At 47.6% G+C, this 26,721-nt stretch overlaps 2 non-coding genes and 1 pseudogene across 2 annotated transcripts; all 3 read left to right on the top strand.

Annotated features, from left to right (window-relative positions):
* Positions 1-1,297: 1,297 nt before the first annotated feature.
* On the top strand, positions 1,298-3,110 carry LOC149195116 (18S ribosomal RNA; annotated as a pseudogene).
* An 18,823-nt stretch (positions 3,111-21,933) lies between these two features.
* Positions 21,934-22,087, top strand: LOC149195115 (5.8S ribosomal RNA). Its single transcript, XR_016255327.1, has one exon. It is a non-coding gene; the product is annotated as a 5.8S ribosomal RNA (ribosomal RNA).
* A 253-nt stretch (positions 22,088-22,340) lies between these two features.
* On the top strand, positions 22,341-25,737 carry LOC149195114 (25S ribosomal RNA). Its single transcript, XR_016255221.1, has one exon. It is a non-coding gene; the product is annotated as a 25S ribosomal RNA (ribosomal RNA).
* Positions 25,738-26,721: the final 984 nt, after the last annotated feature.

Here is a 26,721-nt window from a genome sequence, read left to right as displayed (position 1 = left end):
TGGTCCAATGGGGAGGAGGCTTGATATGTCGATGGTGGGGGCTATCTGGAAGAAGGATTTCGAGGTGGAATGCTTCGACCTCCCTCCTTTGTGTGGAGGTGGCCGTAGGGGAAAATTATTCGTTGTCTAGTTGGTAAAGCTATGGGAAATCTCGTAGGTTACCTGTACGTAGGGTGCGTGGGGTGCGGAGCTCCTTGATCCCTCCTCCTGTTTAGATATGTTCTTGTATTGTGTAGCGAGCCTCTTGATTTGTGTTTATTTCCTTCGTTTTCCTTCACATCATGGTTGCCACAGGCGGTGAAGTGACTAAGGTCCACCATTGCTGCTGCCCAGGTGGACTCCTAGGCGGCCTCGGTGCTGGGCAGGGAGGGGTTGGGGGGCATTTCTAAGAGAGGTTGTGGGCTCGATTGGTATTGTTTTATTTCCTTCAGTTTCCTCTGCATTGAGGCTATCGCAGGCGATCATGCAATTGAGGTTCATCGTTTTTGCTATTCGGGTGGACTCCTAGGTGGCCCCTGTGTGGGGAGGGGTGGGTTGGTGGGAATTTCTAAGGGAGGTTGTGGGCTCAGTTTGTCTTGTATGATTTCCTTCCCTTGCCTTTGTGTCAAGGCTATCGCAGGCGATCATCCGATCGAGGTCCACTGTTGCTAATGTCTAGGTGGACTCCTAGGTGGCATCGGTGCGGGGCGGGGAGGTTTGTATGGCCTCTCTATGATAGGATTTTTGCGGTCGGTCATCCTATTTTTTTCTCCATCCTTTTCCTTTGCATTGAGGCTACTGAAGGTGATCGGGAGATCGAGGTCCATCATTGCTTCTGTCCAGGTGGATTCCTAGGTGGCGTTGGTGCGGGGCAGGGAGGGTTGTGGCTCATTTATAATATAAAGGTTGCATGGTTGGTCATTCTCCATTTGTTTCCTTTGCATCAAGGCTATAATAGGCAATCAGGTGATCGAGGTCCACCATTTTTTCTGTCTGGGTGGACTCCTAAGTGGCCTCAGTGCAGGGCGTGGAGGCCTTTGGAGGCATTTGTAAGGGAGTGTGTGAGTGATCGCTCATTTTCTTGTTGGTTGGGCCGTGACTGCAAACTCCAGAATGACCTTGGTGCATTGTGGCTCGGCAGGTCTACCCATTTGTTCGCCATGTCCTTGGCATGATATGTGTGCTTCCTTCTTGGGATGCAAGAGGTGCAAGGCATAAAAGTTTTACATGATATTTTGACATCCCTTTGACTTGATGGGTGTTCAAGTTCGCTCTTGGTAAGAGAGCACCTGGAATGCCCTTCGAAGTGGGAGGGTGCTACCTGGTTGATCCTGCCAGTAGTCATATGCTTGTCTCAAAGATTAAGCCATGCATGTCTAAGTATGAACTAATTCAGACTGTGAAACTGCGGATGGCTCATTAAATCAGTTATAGTTTTTTTTATGGTACCATACTACTCAAATAACCGTAGTAATTTTAGAGCTAATACATGCACCAAGTCTCAACTCTTTGGAAGGGATGCATTTTTTAGATAAAAGGCTGGTGCAGGCTTGCAAGCTTCTCTAGTGAATCATGATAAATTGACGAATCACATAGCCCTTGTGTTGGCGATGCTTCATTCAAATTTATGCCCTATCAACTTTCGATGGTAGGATAGAGGCCTACCATAGTGGTGACGGGTGATAGAGAATTAGGGTTTCATTCTGGAGAGGGAGCCTGAGAAACGGCTACCACATCCAAGGAAGGCAGCAGGTGTGTAAATTACCCAATATTGACGTGGGGAGGTAGTGACAATAAATAACAATACCGGGCTCATCGAGTCTGGTAATTGGAATGAGTACAATCTAAATCCCTTAATGAGGATCCATTGGAGGGCAAGTCTAGTGCTAGTAGCCGCAGTAATTCTAGCTCCAATAGCGTATATTTAAGTTGTTGCAGTTAAAAAGCTCGTAGTTGGATCTTGGGTCATAAAGGTCGGTCCGCCTACTCGGTGTGTACCTGCCCTTCCGTCCCTTTTGTCGATGTCGTGCTCTTGGCCTTAATTGGCTGGGTCACAGCTCCGGCGCTATTACTTTGAAAAAATTAGAGTGCTCAAAGCAAGATTATGCTCTAAATACATTAGCATGGAATAATGTGATAGGAGTTTTGTCCTATTGTGTTGACCTTCGGGACCGGAGTAATGATTAATAGGGACTATTGGCGGAATTTGTATTTCATTGTCAGAGGTGAAATTCCTGGATTTATGAAAGATGGACCACTACAAAAGCATTTGCCAAGGATGTTTTAATTAATCAAGAATGAAAGTTGGGGGCTCGAAGATGATCAGATACTGTCCTAGTCTCAACCATAAATGATGCCAACCAAGGATTGGCGGGTGTTGCTCTAAGGACTCCGCCAGCACCTTCTGAGAAATCAGAGTGTTTGGGTTTCTGGGGGAGTATGGTCGCAAGGCTGAAACTTGATGGAATTGACGGAAGGGCATCTCCAGGAGTGGAGCCTGTGGCTTAATTTGACTCAACACGGGGAAACTTACCAGGTCCAAACATAGTAAGGATTAACAAATTGAGAGATCTTTCTTGATTCTATGGGTGGTGGTGAATGGCTATTCTTAGTTGGTCGAGTGATTTGTCTGGTTAATTCCGATAACGAATGGTACCTCAGCCTACTAACTAGCTATGCGGAGGTTCCCCTTCATGGCCAGCTTCTTAGAGGGACTATGGTCATTTAGGCCATGGAATTTTGAGGCAATAACAGGTCTGTGATGCCCTTAGATGTTCTGGGCCACACACATGCTACACTGATGTGGCCAACGAGTTTTTATTCCTTGTTCGAGAGGATCAGGAAATCTTCTCAAATTGCATCGTGATGGGGATAGACCATTGCCATTATTGGTCATCAACAAGGAATTCCTAGTAAGTGTGTGCCATCAACTCATGTTGACTACGTCCGTGCTTTTTGTACACACCGCCCGTCACTCCTATCCATTGAATGATTCGATGAAGTGTTCGGATTGCGTCACTGATGGTGGTTTGCCGCCGTCAATGTCATGAGAAGTTCATTGAACCTTATCATTTAGAGGAAGGAGAAGTCATAACAAGGTTAACGTAGGTGAACCTGCGGTAGGATCATTGATAGCAGGGGTTTTATTTTTTTGTTTGGGTTGGTTGGGTTTCGGTTGAAATGTGGGACTTTGTGGTGTGTCTCTAGGGGAGCGGGTTTGGTGTTTGGCGGGAACATTGTTAGTTGCTTGTCTTGAGGTAGCGCTTGTTTTTCCATGTGTGCTTGCAAGCCATTCTTGTGGTTCTACCACCCATCCTTTGTTTTTCTTTTCTCCAATGTGTTTCTGTAGGGGGTTCGGAAGCTTGTTTCTTGGGAGCCCTTCCGACGATCTATTCGGCCGCGCATGGTTGCTGCAGAGTTGAGGTGCTTGGTAAATACGATGGATAAATTTAGACTCATTCATAGTGGTGGTGCTTGGTATTTTGTTTATTGGAAGGCATGGGCCAAGGGTGCGGGCTTCCATAGTTTGTTCTCTCGAAAAGTTGGTGGCGGTTGATGTGTTGCTTGGGTGAGCTTTTTTGCTGGTTGTTGGGTCGAGGGAGTGGTTGCGCGCGTGCCTAGTATCTCATACCTTTCGTGATGGGAGATTGTTGGGGTGTGGTCAGTATGGGATGCATGAAGAGCAGTTCAACCCATTGGGCTAGCCACCCTAGTCCCTCCCGACCATTCCTCGACATGCCCTCACGGAAGGGTTGGGTGTCCAGGTAATGAAAAACCCCTCCCTCGATCTGAGCTCCATTCGAGATCGCAATTTTCCCCACCGACAGGCATGAGGGTGGTAATCTTATGTCATGCCTTTGCCATCGAGGGAATTCATCATCCTCGCATGAGCCACTCCCCTTCTAAGGGAAAAAGAAGTAGCGGGTTGTGTCTTTGTTCCTCCCTTTGGATTGTGGGCTTTTTTTGGGACTTGTGTTATTTCTTTGTTTCGTGGTGTGTGCTTTGAAAACGTCCCTCTATGTAGTGGCCTTGCCATCGATGTATTTTTGGCCCGTGGCTTTCTCTAGTGTTGAGTGTCGGCCTGTGACAACTCCTATTTGGAGTTTGATTCTTTGACCCCCGTTGACTTTCTCGCTGGAAAGGTTGTTGGTTGTTTTGTACATGGAGGGGTGCAATAGCGGGGTAGGTTTGTGTTATTGGCAGCAGTCTATTTTTCATTCGAAGCCTTGTGCCATTGGGTTGGGGGGCTGTTTACCTCTCAGTAACATGCTCCAGACATTGGTCTCATCATGGCCCTTCTCTTTTCTATTGGTCAATTTTAGGTGGTGATTTATTTGCTTGGTTGTTTGTTATGTTGTAAAGATAGAAAGGGTGTTGTGCTAAATGTATGTGGGAGGGTGTGAAGAGGTGGGATGCTTTTTGATTGGGTTCCTTGTTTGATTTCTTTTTGGTTAGCGGACATCTACTTGGGTGTTTTTGAGCTTCTCTCTTTTCTTGAGATATTTGTTTCTTTGGTGTTGTTTTCTTCCCTTCTTCATTTTTCCCCTAACTTTACGAAGGAGAGGTGGGATTGTTGTGGATTGGTGTTCGGGAAGGATGAAAAGTAGTGTGAGTTCCTAGGGTGGCCACCCTAGTCCTTCTTAATCACCGTCCCCTACAGTTCCCCCCTTTTTCTGAAGGCGCGGGGTTTGGGAAGCTTGTTCTCTATTTGAGCCTCCCCTTGTGAGCCAGTAGCCACATTTGATATCTCTTGCTTTCATGTTTTTTTCTTCCCTTCTTGCTTTTTCTTTATGGAGAAAAGGTGGGATTGTTGTGGATTGGTGTTCAGGAAGGATGAAAAGCAGTGCAAGTTCCGAGGGTGGCGACCCTAGTCCTTCTCGATTGTCATCCCCTACAGTTCCCCCCTTTTTGTGAAGACACGGGGATGGAGAAGCTTGTTCTCTATTTGAGCCTCCCCTGTGAGCTGGTAGACGTGTTTGATATCTCTCTTTCTTTCATTTTGTTTTCTTTCCTTCTTCCTTTTAGCCCCTAGCTTTACGTAGAAAAGGTGGGATTGTTATGGATTGGTGTTCAGGAAGGATGAAAAGCAGTGCGAGTTCCCAAGCTGGCCACCCTAGTCCTTCTCGATAGCCATCCCTTGCAGTTCCCCCTTTTTGCAAAGGCATGGGGTTGGGGAAGATTGTTCTCTGTTTGAAGCCTCCCCTTGTGAGCAGTAGTCATGGTTGATATCCCTTTCTCTCTTGTTGTTTTCTTCCCTTCTTCCTCGTGGCCTCTAGCTTTACGGAGAAAAGGTGGGATTGTTGTGGATTGGTGTTCCGAAAGGATGACACGCAGTGCAAGTTCCCGAGGTGGCCACCCTAGTCCTTTTTTATCATCGTCCCCTTCAATTGCCCCCTTTTTGTGAAGGCATGGGGCTTGGGAGGCCTATGCTTTATTTGAGCCTCCCCTTGTGAGCCAGCAACCACATTTGATCTCTATTTCTTTCACCTTGTTTTCTACCCTTCTTCCTTTCGGTCCCTAGCTTTATGGAGAAAAGGGGGAATTGTTGTGGGCTAGCGTTGGGGAAGGACTAAAAGAAATGTGAGCTCCTGGGGTAACCACCCTAGTCCTTCTCGATTGTTGTTCCATGGTGTTGGAGAGGTAAATCCCCTCTACGGATAGAGGCGATCCCTACTAGCTCATCAAGGGTCTAGCAACAATCAGTCAATGCTACTATGCATGTTCCTAATTGCAATTAAACAAGAGGTAAAGAGCACCTACTTGGATTCCAGCGTTGTTGTTTGATGAAGAGATGCCGCCTTCGCTCCTTCGCTTTGGCTGGTCACGATCCCTGTGAATAGATACCTGCACACACAAAGAGGGAACAAACACAAGCGTGAAATCTAATAAAAGCAACCATACATCAGTCAGAAAAGATGTAATTCACATTAACCATTGTATAGACAAATGAGAATGGAACAATAATAGTAGTCATCTATTATTAATCAAACAGAGAAGAGTACAACCAAATGTTCTGACGTCGGTATCCTTCTCAGGAGGGGCCAGTCAGCAAGCGTCTCAAGCATTCACCTTTGGAAATGATTCTCCCAAGACAAGAAACTCTCTCTCACACACAAGCAACAAAAAACAACCTTCCCTAAGCTATCAATCACTTCCACACTTAGCACACCAAATACCTACAGTAGCAGCAATCTGAGCACTATAAGCTCTACAGAATCCAAGCTATTCCAAACTAGCTTCTCATGGTAATGGTGGAGGTTTATATAGGAGAAGGAGCCTCCTAAAAGGGTGGAAGGATGAGCTTATCTTCAAGGGAAGTAGTTGCAAAGGGTCGAACAGACATGCCATAGAAGGGAGTCGATACTCACAAGGCCAACAACCAAGTCTGGAGTTATCTGGAAGGCTGGCTGTTGGAACAAATTCGCCAAAACTGGATCAGCGCGGGTGCATAACTGGCCTGGCACGCTGACGTCGTAGAGACATAATGGAAAGGGTCATATCAGCGCGGGCAGGTACACAGAAGGGCTGTGCTGGTCATGAAATTTCGATCAGCGCGGGAAAGGCTTGTGCTTCCACGCTGGCAGCGCACGCAGTCTATTATAAAGTGCCAGTCATCGCGGATATTTTAGAAACAGACGCGCTGATGAGGAAAACTTTGGAAAAGTGGGTTTTTGGCCAGTTCAGAAGGCATGAACTTGATTATTGTGAATTCCTGACACAATAGGGTGACTGACAGGGAGACAGTGACAAATTACTGTGTAACAGATGCCCCCTAAAGCATGAAGACCGAGAGAGTGGGAGGGGTGAAATGCTTTACAACACTTTTCCAAACCGGAACACCACTAGGAAGGACCGAATATCTTTGATAATCAAGTACATGCAGTCTAGGCATGGGCGCAGCCATCCGAAAGACATGCGAAAAGGGCTGTGGAATGGACGCAGCCACCCAACTAAAGAGACCAGAATAATGATAAGGTATGGTCGCAGCCATCCATGAAGACTCAGGTATGGGCGCAGCCATCCATCAATGAGTCATGTAATGATCATCCACAAAATCGTAACCTGGACCATAACCGACAGAGATCCAGGGTCTTGCGCTCCGTCCCGACCCGAACAGAGTACAAGTCCAAGCATGTGAATACATGAGCTGAAGTCGAACATGCATGAACATCGTCTGATTACGAGCCAATGATGAAAACTGTTAGCAGACGCGAGAGGTACCACCAATAATGACAATGGTCCTCAAGGTACTATAGGTACAATTCGCGGCATGTGAATCAATGAGATGGTGTCGAAAACCCACGGAATCATCCGATCGGAGGCCAATGATGTAAACCTCGCGTCGAACACGAAGAACCTGCCATTGAGGCATGCAGGCTCTAAGGCACCTGAAGGGAGTCTCTAAGTCACCTTCCCGGATAATGAGCTGAAGTCGACAGGAAGTGACCTCGATCGAAGGTGGGCCATAATGATTCCCACATCATCGACGCAAGACAGAGGTAAAATGATTTGTGTGAGATAGCATACGAGGTTGTATTATTGCAGAGGTCAACTTCTCTTGAACACATCGGCGGCACAACAGTGGATTTGGCAGTATTTGACATCAAATGAGCAGAGGGTATGATGACGGTGGCAATGAGCAAATGAGAGGTCAAATAGTATAACCCATACCCACGGAGGTCAATTGTGAAACAAAATGAGAAATTCCCACCCGACACGAATGCAGACCAGTGCCATGTTCAAGAGCGACATACTACCGACGCAACGATTGCAGTTCCATTTTCCCCACCATTTCTGGTAGGTACCCCGGTTATTTTTGGATGACAAGCTTGACGGGGATAGCATATGCTTGAAGAGTGTCATTTCGATAATGCCCGATGTCATCAAGTGTTTAACGAGTCTGACAAAGGAGAAACTCGGCGTCTTTTCTTGTTTAGAGAGTCTGAAAAGACAGCGGAAAAGGAGACTCCAGGGGGGTCCTTTTTCGTACAGTTGTGTCTCCCAAGCCCGAAAAAGTATAAAACAATGCTCGAAAGAACCGCCTGACCATTACGATCGAGGAGTACTTTTCGTAAATAGTGCCTTCGACCCGAAAAAGTAAAAAAGCGATCGGAAACACGTCGTTTTAGAGCCGATATCGAGTGTGAAACGACAAACACCCGACAATCTTTTTAAGTTACACGGTCGGAAAAAGAGCTTAAAATGACCGCCTCTTGTTTCCTTTAACGAGCTGAAAGGAAGCTCGGCCATCTTTTCTTGTTTCATGTCGGAAAAGAGCTCAAAGACGACATTTTTGGGACCAAGTGATTTTTTAGGACCATTATGACTTCACCGATCTTGCGGACCTGCACAATAAAAATACCCGCATAAATCCGTTCGATATGTGTAAAAACATATTAAAACATGCATTCAGTGAGATTAGGGCTAAATCCGTGGTAAAAAAGATGACAAAAACCCATATCCATAAAATCTATAGCTAATTAAGCCATTTTTACTATAAATAGAAGGGTAAATAGTCATTTTTACCATTGTTACCATTTTGAGCCTCTGAGAACGTGGAGAAGCCAGAAAGTTGACGGAGCGATTTCCAGCCCGTGCGGACACCATTCTTCGAACAGCTTCTTCCAGGTAGGTTCCTCTTGCCATGCGCTCCATTTTGGTTATATTTAGCAAGATTTTAACGGTGGAATTCGCCCAATTGGGCAAATTTCTTGAGCATGGGTGCGCTCTCGGTCAGCGCGGGTTTCCCGCTCGGGACCGCGCTGACCGATTTAGAAATACACGTACCAGCTTTTGGGTCAGCGCGGAAAACCCGTGTGCTTCCGCGCTGACCCAATGAAAAAACAACTGAGGCGCCATTTTCAGCGCGACTGTTTTTAAAACAGTCGCGCTGGCGCGGAAAAATATGAATTTTTTGAAATTGAACGTAAATTTTTCCACAAACAGGGACCTAATGCTTTTTTCATGGCTTTGCAGGGCACAATGGCTTTTGTATGGCAAGAGAGAGCCCACGATAATGAGGATATAGCTGCATATGCACTCGCCGAATGCCGGAATGCAATGCGGGCATGCGGTTTCCTAAAGTTCTTCCTGACTCCGCGCCTGAGAGCGCAACCTGACTTGCTGGAGTTCCTGATCAGAGCATGGAACCCAGTAGATGGGAAATTCACCATCCGCGGGCAAGATATCGAGTTTGATGCCTCGGATATCTACTTTTTGACTGGTTTGTCGCGCCGGGGTCAGAGGCCCATCCTGGAGGGGCAGCGACCCAGCGGCGAGACTCTAGACCAGCTGATGGCTAGAGTATGCCCAGGAGCTGAAAAGACACGGAGCGGGAAAGTTGCTATCCCGACAGTGCGGGACATGCCTCTCCGCACGATACTCTTCCTAGTGACACGGGCAGCGGGTTCTTTGGCCAATCATGAGGCCTCGAAGAACCAACTGTTGTTAGCTCTGGAGTGCCTACAGCCCACCATCTTTGACTGGGCGACTGCTGTGACTGCTAGTATGAAGAGGCAACTAAGCAACTGCCGTCGTGGAGAGACGAAGCAGTTTGCCTATGGGTCGCTCCTTCTGCCGCTCATGCTGGAGCGGGTGCCGGTTCTACAGTTACAGACCATGGCTGTGGATCCACCTAGAGGTCCTCGGGAGACGAGGGCCAGTCGATGGGCCCGCGTCATGCCACGTGGAGGTGGTGGTCGCCCAGTATCTTGGGGAGTATACTTCAGAGAGTGGCTAGAGTGCCAGGTTGTCATTGTGGAGGACTGGCCATATGCCGGCATGGACTTCCGCAATGATCCTGACATGCCACTGCCCGCAGGAGAGCATTGGGACGATGGAGGTATGTCACTTGTCCTTATTTTAACATTTTTTGATGTTTTTGGTTTTTTATGTACATGTCTTAATAAATGTCACTATATGCAGATGTGGGACCTGTGAGACCCGTTGGCCTAGCCCCAACGGCACGGTGAGAGGGGCCAGAAGCTGGAGCCCTTGCCTTAGTTCCTCCAGGAGTGGATACATCGGAGACTGTGGCCCGCAACCTCGAGGGTTTGCTGGAGGGAGTGCCGGATTACCAGGGGGTCGAGGAGGTCCCTATAGAGCACCAGATCCACACAGTGGGGGTGGCACCCAGGCTGCACCGCCTTTTGAGGCGGGTGGCACGAGCGGCTGTATGCTACAGAGAGCATAACCCAGCTCACTAGTCGCCTAGGTTTACTTCCACTGATGTTTTGAGAGACATATGTCTCGGATGTACTGAGGACAGTGACTCTATTTTTGACACATACACTTATTTTTTAGCGCCTTAGTGCGCCACACGATATATATATCTATATATATATATATATATATATATATATATATATATATACATACCGATTTTGGATGGATCTTGTTACATATGATGATGTTTTGTTTATGTTATGCAAATGTTCAGTACAAATGTGATCTTATGTATGACTTGCACAACACACGACCCATGTATTTTAATTTTTTGAATGCAAGCTTAAAAGCACACACGTCACGCATGCAAACTATGCTTGAGAAATGTCTTATTTACATATGCTTTACTCTATTATGCTTTCTACGCTTTCTTGTATGATGTTTATCTATTTCGCAAATGTCTGTCTAACACATGATTTGCCAATGGATCAGTCAACGTGTTCAATCATCTTGGAATATGTTGATACGTGATATAGTCAAAATTCCTTTCTAACAATCTGACACGTAGATACAACCTTAGGATACGTTGGTCTCTGACGGAATATCGCCCGTTGAGTTGATGAACGACAAGCTGGGAGTCCAGGTTTACCATCATTGCACGAATGCCGAGATCAACTACTTCGGCTAGTAGCTCAATTACGGCACTATATTCGGCAACATTATTAGTGGTACGCCCGAGGCAGACTCCTTGAAGGTCTAGCAACTCTCCGTGAGGATCGTAAATCACCCATGCCGCAGAGGACAAATTGCAAGTACTACGGCAGGCGCCATCAGCGAAACCGACGTAAGGTGCACTAGACATCTTCACAAGAAGAAGAAAACACAATAAGCGGAAAACACGCCTTCACACCAAAGCAAAACATGAAATCATGCACACGAAACACACTAAACACATGTATGTACAAACCGAGTGCACGAAATCACGCATAATATTTCTTCAAATACAGCCCGTTGCGGGGCTTGTCAAGAGGATTTCCTTCGTAATCAATCAACTCATATGCACCCTTTTGTAAAACTCTTTTCACGATATAGGGACCTAGCCACATGGATTCAAGTTTTCCTGCTCCCAGCTTATCTTTAGCTTGATCGTAGAGCAGTACTAGATCTCCCTCAACGAAGGAACGAGGATGAATGTTCTGGTCAAAGTGAGCTTTGACTCTCTTCTTTTGCGCTTCAATAGCCAGAGAAGCTAAAAGACGAGTCTCGTCTAACCGTTCTAGGTAAAGAAGGCGTTCCTCCACCGGAGTGGTGTTGGGAAGCAACTCGACAGCTAATTTCAACGAAGGAATCTCACACTCGACGGGAAGGGTAGCCTCCAGTCCGTAAACCAACTGAAACGGAGTGAAACTGGTGGCATCCTTCACAGAAGTCCGGTAGGCCCACAAGGATGGGAACAACATCAAATTCCAATTAGACTTGTGCGTATTGACGGTGCGTTGAAGCATAGTGATCAAAACTTTGTTCACTGCCTCAACTTGTCCGTTGGATTGTGGATAGAAAGGTGTCGAACTATCTTGACGCAAGGCTAGTTGGGTCGTTAGTTCTGTCATCATGTGATTACGGAAATGCTTTCCGTGATCCGTGACAATAGCCTGAGGGACTCCGAAATGAGTAATGACATGATTGAATAAAAACTGCGCCGCTGTGTAACCGTCTTCATTCAATGTAGGCATCGCTTCGGCCCACTTGGTGAAATAATCCACGGCAACGATGATGTACCCATGCCCCCCGGCCGAACGAGGGTTACATGAGGTATAATCGATGCCCCATTTGGAAAATGGACCTATGGTGACAACAGGGTGCAGTGGTGCAACAGGTGCACGCATCTTCCAGTGGTAAACCTGGCATTCGTGACATGCACGTACAGCAAGGATACAATCCTTGAAGATGGAAGGCCAGAAATACCCAGCACAAAGGATCTTCTTAGCGGTAGCATATCCGGACATATGGCCGCCACAAGCGCCGGAGTGGCAGTCATTCAACACGTGCTCAGCTTCCTCGAGAATCAGACATCGGCGGAGAACAAAATCAACGCCGAGGCGGTACAGGGTATCGCCCAAGATACGATAGGGTTGAGCTTGGTGATGAATTTGCCGTCGAGCATCTTTCGATACGTGTGGACGGAAGGAAGACGTCTGCAAATATACGATAATGTCCCCGTACCACGGGTCGAGGGTGCTGATGAGAAACAATGTTTCATCCGGGATATGCTCTTTTGAACGAGATGGTGCAGAGTGAGATGGTAAGGAATAGAGCAGTTCAACAAAGACCAGAGATTTCTTCGACTTGGCCGTAGTAAATTCCAAGTCGAACTCTTGGAGGATTACAATCCACTTCGATTATTTTCCCCCCAGCAGTTGACGCGACAAAATGTAGGTCATGGGGTTGCAGTCAGAGATCACGGTCGTTGTGCGCAACAGAATATAATGGCGGAATCGTTGGATGGCACAGACAGCTGCCAATGCCAACTTCTCGACATATGCATAGCGAGTTTCCGTATCCAGAAGGTTGCAACTAAGATAATAGACAACGTGCTCAGTGCCGGCATCATCATCCTGCACTAGAACCATGCCGATGGTGGTGTCAGTGGCAGCAAGATAGAGAGTGTAATCACGGTGGTAGTTCGGAGGTCTCAAGAGCGGAGCTGAGACAAGAAGGTCTTTAAGGCGCTCGAAAGATTCCTGGGCGATAGCATCCCAATGAAAGGGTGTGTCTCGCTTTAATAACCGTGTGAAACCCTTGGCAACCTCGACATAATTCGGAATGAATCGTCTAAGAAAATTAGCTTTACCTTGCAAGCTCTGCAATTGCTGCAAAGAGGCAGGGGGAGGAAGATTCAAAATGGCCTCGACTTTGAGGGGATCCAGGCGGATGCCTTCCCGGGAGACGATGAACCCGAGTAGTCGGCCAGATTCTACGCAGAAGACACACTTATGCGGATTGAGTCGAATACGGTAGTGTCGACAGAGGAGAAAGATTTTGCGTAGATGAGATGGATGGTCTTGACGTTTAGCTGAATGAGCTGGGAGGTCATCCAGGTAAGGCTGTATGATGTGTCGGATATCGTGAAAAGCATACGACATCGCACGTTGGAAAGTGGCACCGGCATTTTTGAGACCGAAAGGAAGCTTCTTATAAGCGAAGGTGCCCCAAGGACAAATGAAAGCTGTCTTATGCTGGTCTGCAGGGGCTATGTTGATCTGGTTATAACCAGAGAAGCCGTCCATAAACGAATAAATCTCACTTCCTGCGCAGTCATCAATAAGCTGATCGATAAAAGGCGTAGGAAATTTATCTTTTGGACAGGCATGATTAATATCGCGGTAATCAACACAGACCCGGATAGTACCCTACTTTTTATTCACAGGGACGATATTGGACACCCACTCGGTGAGGGGGATGGCGTAGATGAAACCAGCTCGAAGAAGCTTTTCGACTTCGGCCTTGATGGTTGCAGCCTTTCGAGGGTGCACTGGGCGTAAGCGCTGCCGAACAGGCTTAGCACCTGGATAAGTAGGTATTTTGTGCACCACAATACTAGGGTCAATGGAGGGCATTTCCTCGTAAGACCATGCGAAGACATCACGAAATTCACGAAATAAAGTTGTATAGAGTTGAACTTCCTCAGGAGTGCATGTGACTCCAATGAAAATATTCTCGACAATCCCTGGTTTGACAGAGATGTCGATAGGCTGAGTCTGCGTGATGTTACCCATATTGCCCTCCGAAGACACTTGATATAGCTGAATGGGTGTTTGGAGGGGCGGGGATGGGACACATGAAGCAAACCACTCGAGACATGCGACCATCTCCGAATGTGGAGGGAGAAACGAAGAGCGATGGTGGTGATCTAACCAAGGGAGCTCTTCGAGAGACATAGTCTCTATGATGTCCTCATCAGAGGGAAATGTTTCCTTCAGGGGATCCGAAGTGGCCTCCTCTCCCAGCCAAGGGAAATTATCATATGAATCGGGAACACTGCTGAGAAAAGCAGGTTCGGGAGGGGGAGCCGATGCAGCGACAATCTCGATGTAGTTGAGCTCGGCAGGACTCAACGGCATCATATCACCCCAAGAGTCTTCCTGATTCAAGGGAGGAAGAACCCATGGATCAGAGCGTACTGAAATCATGTTAACAGGGGTGAGATTTGGAGGTGGGAGGGGAAAGACTCCCATTAAGGAGGGATCTTTGAATACTCTGGCACCCACACTCACTAACGACTTGGAGGTATGCTCCACGAATGGCACGTTTCCTTCAGAAGAGGAAGCAAAAAAGGACAGCTGGTCCACCATGACGATTCTTCCTTGATGGGGGAAGTGAACGACACGGAACAAGGAGGAAGCCACAGCTTGCATGGCGTATGTCCAGCTTCGTCCAAGGAGGAGGTTGTAAGTGAGATTAGCGTCAACAAATTCCACCTCTACCTCTATAGTTTTCCCTTCTAAAGAGATAGGCAATCGAGGGAGGATACCATATGGACGAGATTCTCTTCCATCGAAAGCTTCCAGGGTCGTAGGAGACTGGCTCAGAGCAGGAGAACCAATAGCCTTCCAGCAAGCAACTGACATGATGCAGGTCGAGGCACCCTCATCAATGACTGTGCGATGAATCATTTTGCCATTAATGAGGACCTGTATAAGGAAAGCCACTTGGTGAGGCAGTCTCTGTGTAAAACCCTTGAGGTCAAAAGAAATTAAATACGAATCTGCCAGGTCGATGCCACCAATGGCTGATAGCAAGGACTTCCTCTGGGAGGGGCAGCTCTGGAGGACTTCTAACGTGGACATAGCAGACGGAGCCTGAGCTAAGTCCTCGACAATGCTATAGTGTTGGGCAGCACGAGCATTGGGGTTATAAGATGACTTCCTGAGTACACCTTTGGGAGGGGGTCGGGGGATCGTCTCAGTGCTGGGCCGTTCGATGTGAAGGGGACCAGAGCTGGACGGAGGAGCGCTGGAGGGAACCTCCGGCTCTTTCCCAGCTAGAGATGGATAATCTTTCGCTTGAGTTGAAACATGGATGGGAATCGTTCCAGCCATGAACACTTGAGAACTGAACGAGGAAGAGGATTGAGAGGGATATGCCACCATCTGGGTCTGCTGGGAAGGGAAGGGCTCTTTTAGCACAGCAGGAGGGCCCGGAGCACCTTTCAAAAGTTGACTAACCTCGGACCGCCTTGGGAAATCCTTGGTATAGTGATCCTCATCGCAAATGAGACAAGGATACTTAGGTTTCCGTTTAGCTCCTTCCTTGGAGGGAGGCTTAGGAGGGTCCTGCTTGGGCTGTCCAGATTTATCTTTAGCTTTCCCTTGCTTTTTCCCTTTCGAGGATTTGTCTGTCGCGATGGACTGAACGACGTTTACCTCGGAGGTACTCCCAGAAATTGATTGGCTCTGAGGAGAATTTTCGCTAGAGGTGTTCTGTTTCTGCTTCCCAGGGTTCACGGTCGATTTCTTCGATGATGAATTCACAGAACCAATGACTCCATCAACAGAAGGCTTTGGTGGAGCTTTGGGCTGTCCAGGCCTCGGGGCATCTGGAAAATACTCATACAAAGTACCTGACTGAGAATACACTAAGTCAAGGTACTGAGCTCGCGCGATTGCTTGCTCTTCAGTTACACACGCTCCCATTGCGATGTCTTTTGCAATCTTAGGGACAAAGGAAGTCGTGAACCAGTCGGTCAGGAGTTGATCAGGGATCCAAAATTTAATCAAGCGACGACACCTTCTCCATTCGTGTATATGATCAGAGATGTGCGTAGCCGTATCCTGTTTGAGAGACGTGAGAAGATGTGTCCCAGTCTCGTACCAAATGGGTAACTGAAAATGAGTCAAAAAGGCCATAGCCAACGAGTGGAAATCTTGAAACATGCCGCGATTCAGTTCGATGTACCACTTAGCGGCTGAAACAGTGAGAGTCCTCTGAAAGAGGCGAAGCTGGATAAAATCATCAAGCCATGAATTTGATGAACACCAAAGGTGATAAGTCATTACATGGGCCTGAGGGTCTTCACCAGCTTTGCCATCAAACTTTGGACAGTCACCTGGTATTTTGGTTGGAACCGGTGGCCAATACGGATTATGCAAAATAGGATCATTTGTTAACTTGGACACGTCAGGCAGTTCCAATGTTGCTAAGAATTGTAACTGTGGGTTAAAGGACATTTGTGGCTGTGGATTCGAGGCGACATTAGGGTTCGAACCAGATGGTGGTTGCCCCCATGAACTCTGTCTGGACGGACTTGGCCCAAAAGGGCCTGGCGCGTAAGAACTTTGTCCCGATGGACCTGGCCCAAAAGGGCCTGGTGCATAGGGAGCTTGCCCGTAGGGGTTCTGTCCGTACAGATTCTGGCCATATGCAGACGGTTGTCCCTGTGTCTGCCCCCCAGCTCCCCATGTATTAGCAACTTGCCCCACAGGTGCACCATACTGATAATTTTGGTAAGGAGTGACCTGTGGCTGTTGATAATTTTGATAAGGAGCAAACTGAGTTTGCCCCTGGGGTTGCTGGTAGCCATATGGTTGTTGGGCCCCATACTGAGCCTGATAGGGAGGCTGCATCTGGTAATAAGGTTGAGGCTATGGCCCACCTTGCATTTGATAACCCGTTTGAGTTTGAGGCCCAGAGTAATGTCCTTGAACTGGCGGGGCTTGGATCATCTGGCCCGAAGGTTGACTTGGCTGGATTTGAGACGGACCTGGCTGGCCAGCAGGATGAACTTGTTGGGTGCCCGGTTGTCTGTGGACCACCGAGGGTTGTCCTTGTGGAACAGATGACTGAGCTGGCTGAACAGCTGGTCAACCCTAAGGTGGGCCAGCTTGTCCAGATAGACGAATAGGGCGGACATCGGGTTGACCTTGCTGCATAGAAGGTTGGCCCGTCTGCCCCCTAGGGTGCACAGACTGAGCAGAGGGCTGGGCTTGCTGTATAGCGGGCTACCCCCCCTGGTGCATAGGCTGAGCTTGCTGTATAGCGGGCTACCCCCCCTGGTGTATAGCAGGCTGCCCCCCTTGCCCAGAAGGATGCATGGATTGAGCAGTGGGTTGACCTTGCTGAACGTAGGGTTGCCCACCCTGCCCAGAAAGATGACCAGAATGGGCGGAAGGTTGGCCCTGCTGTGAGTAGGGTTGCCCCCCTTGCCCAAGAGGATATCCCTGGTGGACTGCTGGTTGATTTTGAGGAGTATAAACTTGCCCAGTTTGTCCAGATGGGTACCCTTGCTGGAAACCGGGTTGGCCTTGTTGAATGTAAGGCTGCCCGGGTTGTCCAGTTGGGTAACCCTGCTGGGTACCAGGTTGTCCTAGATATCTAGTAGGTTGACTTTGATATGAATATGACGGACCTCCAACGACCGAGGGTTGTCCCGGGTAGGGTTGTCCCTGTGGGCCCCCAGATTGTCCTGGGTAAGGCGGGCCATAAAGTGGTTGTCCCTAGGGGGTTTGCACATAAGGCGGCTGGCCTTGATTGGGTGGTCCTTGGGGCTGTCCGGGAGGATTACGGCGCCCATGAAAAACATGAGTAACGGGATCATACGTAACGTCCAACGGTTCCTGGTTCTCCTCGAAAGGACGATGAGGAAGGGACGAAATGTTCTCGAGGTACTGACCGTTCGCATCATAATAAAAGAGTGGACCTTCGTAATCTGGGTCCACAATGGGCTGCCCATGGGCACCATACGGCCCTGCTCCTGGAATGCCACTAGAAGAGGGACCAGCTTCAGGGTTTGTAGATGAGGATGTTGGCACAGCACTGACGACCGAAGTCGAGCGTGCTACGCAAACGGTGGGCTTGGTGGGCACCGAGGTAACAGGCGTATTAAGATCTGAAGTAAGAGGTGTACTAAGAGGTTGCGAAATAAAGGGCCCCGTGGTGGCAATAAGACTAGGATCCCATATAGTCGTAGAAGTAGTTCTAGCGGCTATCCTATCCCTCACTGACTGGTATCACGGAGGGAGTGGAGAGGAAGCCAGGATCGGAGTTTCAATGTCTGTCACCACGGGTGTCTCACTTGTGCTGGAGGATGTCTCATCCATGGGGGAAGTAGACATCAGAGACGACATACTGAAAGGATTACGGGTGGTAGAATCGCTGTCAGGCTCCCAGATAGGATTCCAATCTTCTATGTAATCTTCGTCGCCCGGGGCACGTACGTTGATAGGCTGGATACTCGGAACAATGGGAAGAGTATCGCTTACAACTGGTACCTCTGGAGCAACACAAGATGGAAAACTTTGATCACTCGGACCGGGAGTTGACGGGTCAGCCAGGATGATAAGACCCCTCAGAAAACCTAAAGCAAACTAATGATAAAAACCCTACTCAAAACTATCGCACACAAGATCTAAACCAGGTGATGTTATCGTGGCCGAATTAATTTTAAGACACAAGAACCAAACTCAACCTTTTCATGTTTCAAGAGTCGAGAAAAGGATGAAAAGATGACTCCAATCTCCTTCGAATGTTTAATGAGCACGAAGTGACAAGATGCTCACAGGCACCTTTTCATTTAGGGAGTCCGAAAAGGATCAAAAGTGACTTCTCTGGAGACTCTAGGTAAAGGGTTTACCAAGCGACCTGTAAAACTGCTTATACACCTTAGCAATCGTATGAGAGCCAAGGACTTTCCGTACTGCAGTCAATCTTCCCGAATGCTGTGTTTGGTGCGTTACGGTTCACAAGGTGGCAGACTCGGCTTCCTATGGATAAAGGATAAAAGCCTAGTGGGGTCTCCCTATATACGCGACGGTACGTGGGAGCGCAGTCCGTGTTAGACCACTATCGAGTCATAGAAGGAGGAATCACCCAACCATAATGTGAAACAATAGTGAATATGTTTAAAGACGCTGGAACACGTCTCTAACCTAGACCTCTATATGTTTGCGTTTAGTTCCAATGCGTTTTTAGGTTAATTCAGTTCATTTTATGGTTAATCTTGAGTTAAGTTTCGATTTCAGGCCCTATCGTATGTTCTCTCACAATTACCTAGATGCAAACTACATGCTAAAGAATACCATTTTGTTCGATGAATTCTAACTATGAGAGGGTGAAGAATTTTCAATCAAACAAAATGAAATCAAACAATCAAGCAGCCTAATGCAGCTAAAAGTGAGGAAAGGAAACTTTTCTTTTGAAAATGCAAATCAATGAAATGTTCTTTTCCTTTTCAATTCTCAAAAGCAAAGCTACTAGTTTGATTTTCTTTCAATGGCACAAAGCATCTAAATGAATTTGGAGGAACAGGAACACCAAGCAAATCACTTAGTGAAAGCACACAAAGTTCCCAAAACATCCAACAAAGATTTCCAAATCAAAAGGAAAAACCAAGTTCCGCACGAGCTATGTGATCTAAGCTCGGCAAGACAAGCAAGGATTCAAACAAGGAGGAAGCGAAAAACGCTCGGAAACACAACCAAAAACACTTCAACAATCACTGAACAAGTGTAAAAAACAAATCTGAAGTTGGCTGGTCAAACGAGAAAACAAGATCCCGACGGAAGGCTTGACACACACATGGCCACTAGATGCCCTAGGGCTAGAATTCGCAATCAATAGAAAAAAGGCAAACACCCGGAGGATGAGAGTTGCAACCAGTCAATTAGAGACTCAACACAATCCAGCAACTGTAAAAGTGATGGTGGAAATACAAACCAAGCAGCGAAAGCAAAGAGGAAGGTACTTGCAAAACCGAAAAACGAGCAAAAACGAAACCCTGTGGAACAATACTTCGCAAACAAGCAGCTCAGAGTTCAGGTAATGAAAAACAAGTCACACACCAAGTGGAGTGAAGAGGGGAAAGTCAAAGCAACAGGTTCAGGAGGCTAATTTGAACAAAAATGAATTCTACAGGATCAGCGCGGGTGGCCTTCAGCAACTCGGCGCTGAAAAGAGAAGGCCCGTAGCAACTTTGCGACATCAGCGCGGAAGAACACAGATAAAGGGCACTGTCTCAAAAAAACAAGGTCAGCACGACTATTAATTGTACAGGCGCGATGACAGGGAGAAAAAAGAAGCAGGTGTGCGGCGTCAGTGTGGAAGAACACGGATAAAGCGCACTATCTCAAAAAAACGAGGTCAGCGCGACTGTTAATCATACAGGCGCGATGACAGGGATATCAAAGAGGCAGGTGCACAACGTCAGCGCGTCTGTTTTGAATTAAACCGCGCTGAGGGTAAAAATGAGTAGAATGAAAGCAACAAACTCCCAAACCAAAGGTAGAAAGTCTTTTAACAATCAAGACACTTCCCAGATGGACCCAGGAAGGCTACAAGCAAAGAAACAATCCCCAAAACTTGAAAAAGGAGAACAATCAAATTCAAACACAAAGAGTGGACACAAGAGACTAAAGGTTGATCCCCAACGGAGTCGCCAAATTGTTGGAGAGGTAAATCCCCTCTACGGATAGAGGCGATCCCTACTAGCCCAGCAAGGGTCTAGCAACAATCAGTCAATGCTACTATGCATGTTCCTAATTGCAATTAAACAAGAGGTAAAGAGCACCTACTTGGATTCCAGCGCTGTTGTTTGATGAAGAGATGCCGCCTTCGCTCCTTCGCTTTGGCTGGTCACGATCCTCCGCGATCCCCGCGAATAGATACCTGCACACACGAAGAGGGAACAAACACAAGCGTGAAATCTAATAAAAGCAACCATACATCAGTCAGAAAAGATGTAATTCACATTAACCATTGCATAGACAAATGAGAATGGAACAATAATAGCAGTCATCTATTATTAATCAAACAGAGAAGAGTACAACCAAATGTTCTGACGTCGGTATCCTTCTCAGGAGGGGCCAGTCAGCAAGCATCTCAAGCATTCACCTTTGGAAATGATTCTCCCAAGACAAGAAACTCTCTCTCACACACAAGCAACACAAAACAACCTTCCCTAAGCTATCAATCACTTCCACACTTAGTACACCAAATACCTACAGTAGCAGCAATCTGAGCACTATAAGCTCTACAGAATCCAAGCTATTCCAAACTAGCTGCTCATGGTAATGGTGGAGGTTTATATAGGAGAAGGAGCCTCCTAAAAGGGTGGAAGGATGAGATTATCTTCAAGGGAAGTAGTTGCAAAGGGTCGAACAGACATGCCATAGAAGGGAGTCGATACTCACAAGGCCAACAACCAAGTCTGGAGTTATCTGGAAGGCTGGCTGTTGGAACAAATTCGCCAAAACTGGATCAGCGCGGGTGCATAACTGGCCTGGCGCGTTGACGTCGCAGAGACATAACGGAAAGGGTCATATCAGCGCGGGAAGGTACACAGAAGGGCTGCGCTGGTCATGAAATTTCGATCAGCGCGGGAAAGGCGTGTGCTTCCACGCTGGAAGCGCACGCGGTCTGTTATAAAGCGCCAGTCATCGCGGATATTTTAGAAACAGATGCGCTGATGAGGAAAACTTTGGAAAAGTGGGTTTTTGGCCAGTTCAGAAGGCATGAACTTGATTATTGTGAATTCCTGACACAGTAGGGTGACTGACAGGGAGATAGTGACAAATTACTATGTAACACATGGATTTCCCCAATTTTTTCAAGGGCGTGGGGCTGGGGGAGATTGTCCTTTATTCGAGCCCCCCCCCCTGTGAGGGGGTTAGATACATTTGTTTCTCTTTCTTTCATGATTTTTTCTTCCTTTCCTCCTTTCGGCCCTTGGCCTTACATTTGTTGTGCGGGGTGCCCCTATTCAATGTTGTGGCAGACTTTTTGGTAATACATGGAAATGACTCTCGGAAAAGGATATCTCGGTTCTTGTTATGATGAAGAACCTAGAAAAATGCGATACTTAGTGTGAATTGCAGAATCCCGTGAATCATCAAGTTTTTGAACGTAATTCACCCCCGAGGCCTCGGTCAAGGGCACGTCTGTCTGGGCATCACATCCCATTCAAACATGCTCCTTGCAATATGTTATGTTAGGGAGCAGCGGAGCTGGTCGTCCGTGCCCAATGTGGTGCGGTTGGCTAAAATACCTCAAGTGATGTTACGTTGCGTGTGTCGGCAAGCAGTGATCTTGTCCCCCTTGGATGGGCAGTCGGCGTTAGCTGATGCGGGCTTTGTGTGGCATCGCTTGAACTTGCTTTGCTCTCTCTTGTCCTCCCATTAGGTAGGGTAGATTTAGCTCCAAATTTTCTACCTCAGCTCACGCGAGAACACCCGCTGAGTTTAAGCATATAATCAAGTGGAGGAAAAGAAACTTACAAGGATTCCCCTAGTAGCGGCGAGTGAACTGGGAAGAGCCCAGCATGAAAATTGGGCGACAGCATCACCTGAATTGTAGTTTGTAGAAGCATCCTCAGTGGCGGACCTGGACCAAGTCCCTTGGAAGGGGACGCCTAAGAGGGTGACCGCCCCGTTGGTCCAGGAACCTGCCGCATCACGAGGCATTGTCGCGAAGTTGGGTTGTTTGGGAATGCAACCCTAATTGGGTGGTAAATTCTATCCAAGGCTAAATATGGGCAAGAGACCGATAGCGAAAAAGTAACACGAGGGAAAGATGAAAAGGAATTTGAAAAGAGAGTTAAATTACCGGGAGGGAAGCGGATGGAGGCTATCGATGCATCTCAGTTGGATGTGGAATGGCTCAGGCTGGTCCGCCGCTCGACTCAAGGTGCAAACCAACACGAGCTGCTACATTGTCATAAGTATGGGTGGATTACTGCCTGTCGGTTTGCCGTTTCGGTGGTCGAGGAATGAAACGTGCGCCCTTGTGGCGGGCCGTGTGCACCTGCATGCTCATGGTGTTGGTTGGTGGGCTTTCCATTCGACCCGTCTTGAAACACAGACCAAGGAGTCTAACATGTGTGTGAGTCAGCGGGTTTGAAAACCTGCGAGGTGTAAGGAAGCTGACGGGTGAGATCCCCTCTCTTGGGGGGTGCATCGTTGACCGACCTTGAGCTTATGTAAAGGGTTCGAGTGCAAGAACACCTTTTGGGACCCGAAAGATGGTGAACTATGCCTGAGCAGGGCGAAGCTAGAGGAAACTCTGGTGGAGGCTTGTAGCGATACTGATGTGGAAATCATTCATCTGACTTGGGTATAGGGGCGAAAGACTAATCGAACCATCTAGTAGCTAGTTTCCTCCGAAGTTTCCCTCAAGATAGCTAGAGCTCACGCGCAAGTTTTATTAGGTAAAGCAAATGATTAGAGGCATCGAGGGCTAATGCCCTCGACCTATTCTATAACTTTAAATAGGTAAGAGGGTGAGATTGGTCCACTGAACCGCGCCGTGGAATCGAGATCTCCAAGTGGGCCATTTTTGGTAAGTAGAATTGGCGATGCGGGATGAACTAAAAGTTGATTTATGGAGCTGAATTTCTCACTAGCATAGATCCCACAAAGGGTGTTGGTTGATTAAGACAGCAGGACGGTGGTCATGGAAGTTGAAATCCGTTAAGGAGTGTGTAAGAACTCACCTGCCGAATCAAATAGCCCCAAAAATGGATGGCGCTAAAGTGCGCAACCTATACTTGATCGTCGGAGCAATTGCCTGGCTCTGATGAGTAGGAGGACGTGGGGGTCTTTAAGAAACCTCAGGTGTGAGTTTGGGTGGATTGGTCCCCGATGAAGATCTTGGTGGTAGTAGAAAATATTCAAATGAGAACTTTGAAGACTAAAGCTAGGAAAGGTTCCATGTGAACAACACTTGGACATGGGTTAGTCGATCCTAAGAGATACAGAAGCTTTGTATCAAGGGTGCACTCTGCACGAGCATCGAAAGGGAATCAGGTTAATATTCTCAAACCAGGACATGGCGGCGGGCGGCAACGTTAGGAAATCTAGAGACGTCGTCGGGGGCCCCAGGAAGAGTTATCTTTTCTTTTTAATAGCTTTCCCACCCTATAATCAGTTCACCCGGAGATAGGGTCCAATAGCTGGAATAGCACCGCACATCTTGCATTGTCTAGTGCGCCCTCGGCGGCCCTTGAAAATTTGGAGGACCGAGTACCATTCATGCCCCATTGTATCATAACTGCATCAGGTCTCCAAGGTGAACAACCTCTGGTCAATAGAACAATGTAGGTAAGGGAAGTCATCAAAATGGATCCGTAACTTCGGGATAAGGATTGGCTCTGAGGGCTGGGCCTAGGGGTCTGCGTCCTCAACTCGTGGGTTGCTGGTAGTCTACCCGAGCTACTCTCACGGCAAGGGCGGGTAGTCACGTGCCGATTGGGCTATGGGCGTAGAATGCCCCTTGTCGGGGGCTTTTCCCTAGGCGTCGAACAGTCGACTCAGAACTGGTACGGACAAGGGGAATCCAACTGTTTAATTTAAACAAAGCATTGCAATGGTCCCTACGGATGCTGACACAATGTGATTTCTGCCCAGTGCTCTAAATGTCAAAGTGAAGAAATTCAACCAAGCGCGGGTAAACAGTGGGAGTAACTATGACTCTCTTAAGGTAGTCAAATTCCTCGTCAGCTAATTAGTGACGCACATGAATGGATTAACAAGATTCCTATTGTCCCTATCTACTATCTAGCAAAACCACAGCCAAGGGAATGGGCTTGGCAGAATCAGTAGGGAAAGAAGACCCTGTTGAGTTTGACTCTAGTCCAACTTTGTGAAATGACTTGAGAGGTGTAGAATAAGTGGAGCTGTTTTTGGCGCAAGTGAAATACCACTACTTTTAATGTTATTTTACTTATTCCGTGGGGCAGAGATGGGGCACGACCCCTGTTTTTGGCCTTAAGGAATGTTTCGGCGGGTCAATCCGGGTGAAAGACATTGTCAAGAGGGGAGTTTGGCTGGGGCGAGACATCTGTTAAAAGATAATGCAGGTTTCCTAAGATGAGCTCAATGAGAACATAAATCTCGTGTGGAACAAAAGGGTAAAAGCTCATTTGATTTTGATTTTCAGTACGAATACAAACCATGAAAGATTGGTCTATCGATCCTTTAGATTTTTCAGAATTTGAAGCTAGAGGTGTCAGAAAAGTTACCACAGGGATAACTGGCTTGTGGCAGCCAAGCATTCATGGTGAAATTGCTTTTTGATCCTTCGATGTTGGCTCTTCTTATCATTTTGAAACAAAATTCACCAAGTGTTGGATTGTTCACCCACCAATAGGGAACATGAGCTAGGTTTAGACCATCGTGAGACAAGTTAGTTTTACCCTACTGATGAATCGCACTGCAATAGTAATTCAACTTAGTACGAGAGGAACTCTTGATTCACACAATTGGTCATCATGCTTGGTTGAAAATCCAGTGGCGTGACGCTACCGTGTGTCGGATTATGATTGAACGCCTCTAAATTAGAATTCACGCTAGAAGCAGTGCATGTCACTCTTAGACTGTATCTCGACCCGTAGTAGTGGTGTCGCTTTGTCGCCCCTAGGGGCCCGTGTCATTTGCAAACTGTGGCCGTGAAGCATCTCAGTCGGGGTATCTTTGAAGTTCAATTCCAAATGGTCATTGAGAAGAATCCTTTGCAGAAAACTTAAATACGTGATGGGGTATTGTAAGTGGCAGAGTGGCCTTGCTGCCACGATCCACTGAGATTCAACCCTTGGTTGCCTTGATTCAGAGCTTCGCTCTTGTCACAAACAAATCTAGACAACCCTCCTGCTCTCGCACTTTTGCCTCTTCCTCCATATGACAATTTATTATTGCCTGGGGATGAGAAATTTGGGGTTTCCACGCCATGATGGAAAAGGCACCGAATCCTGGGAAAATTGGGGTTTCCATGTCACACTCCAGCGCCCAAAATGTTGGGGTTTCCACGTCATGCCCTGGCACCCAAAATTTGGGGTTTTCGTGTCGTGCCCCCGCGCCCAAAATTTGGGGTTTGCACATTGCGACTAAAAAGGCACCCAAGCATGTTAACAATTGGGGTTTCCACTCAACGCCTAAAATTTGGGGTTTCTGCATCACGCCAAAAATTTGGGGTTTCTGTCCGGCACCTAAAATTTGGGGGTTCCACCCAGCACAAAAAAAAAATCGGGGTTTCCATGTCGCAACAAAAATTTGGGGTTTCCACCCAATGCCTAAAATTTGGGCCTTCTACCCAGCGCAAAAAAAAATTGGGATTTCCATGCCGCGCCCAAAATTTGGGGTTTCCAAGTCACGCCCTGGTGCCCAAGCTTGGGGAAACTTAGGGTTTCCATGTCGCGTCGTTACCGAGACTAGCAGCGCCCAAGGCTGGGGAAACTTGGGGTTTCCAAGTCATGCCCTGGCACTGAATCCTAGGGAAACTTGGGGTTTCCATGTCGCGCCGCGATCGAGACCAACGGTGCCCAAGCCTGGGGAAACTCGGGGTTTCTACGTCGTGCCCTGGCGCCCAAGCCTAGGAAACTAGGGGTTTCCACATCGCGTCGCGAGTGAAACCGACAACGCCTAAGCTTAGGAAACCTGGGGTTTCCATGTCATGCCACAACTGAAACTGGTGGTGCCCAAGCCTAGGAAACTCAGGGTTTCCATGTCCCGCCCTTGATGGAACTGTGGGTTTCCGCATTTTACAGCATGACGGAAACGTGGGGTTTTCAATAATGCTCCAACGCGGGGAACTTGG

The sequence above is a fragment of the Pinus tabuliformis genome, chromosome 2_2, assembly GCF_031772625.1.
Source record: "Pinus tabuliformis cultivar Carrire ecotype Pingquan chromosome 2_2, CPIR1, whole genome shotgun sequence".
Classification (NCBI taxonomy): Eukaryota; Viridiplantae; Streptophyta; class Pinopsida; order Pinales; family Pinaceae; genus Pinus; species Pinus tabuliformis.
Note: the sequence above shows the minus strand (reverse complement) of the source record. Positions and strands in the feature narration are given on the sequence as shown.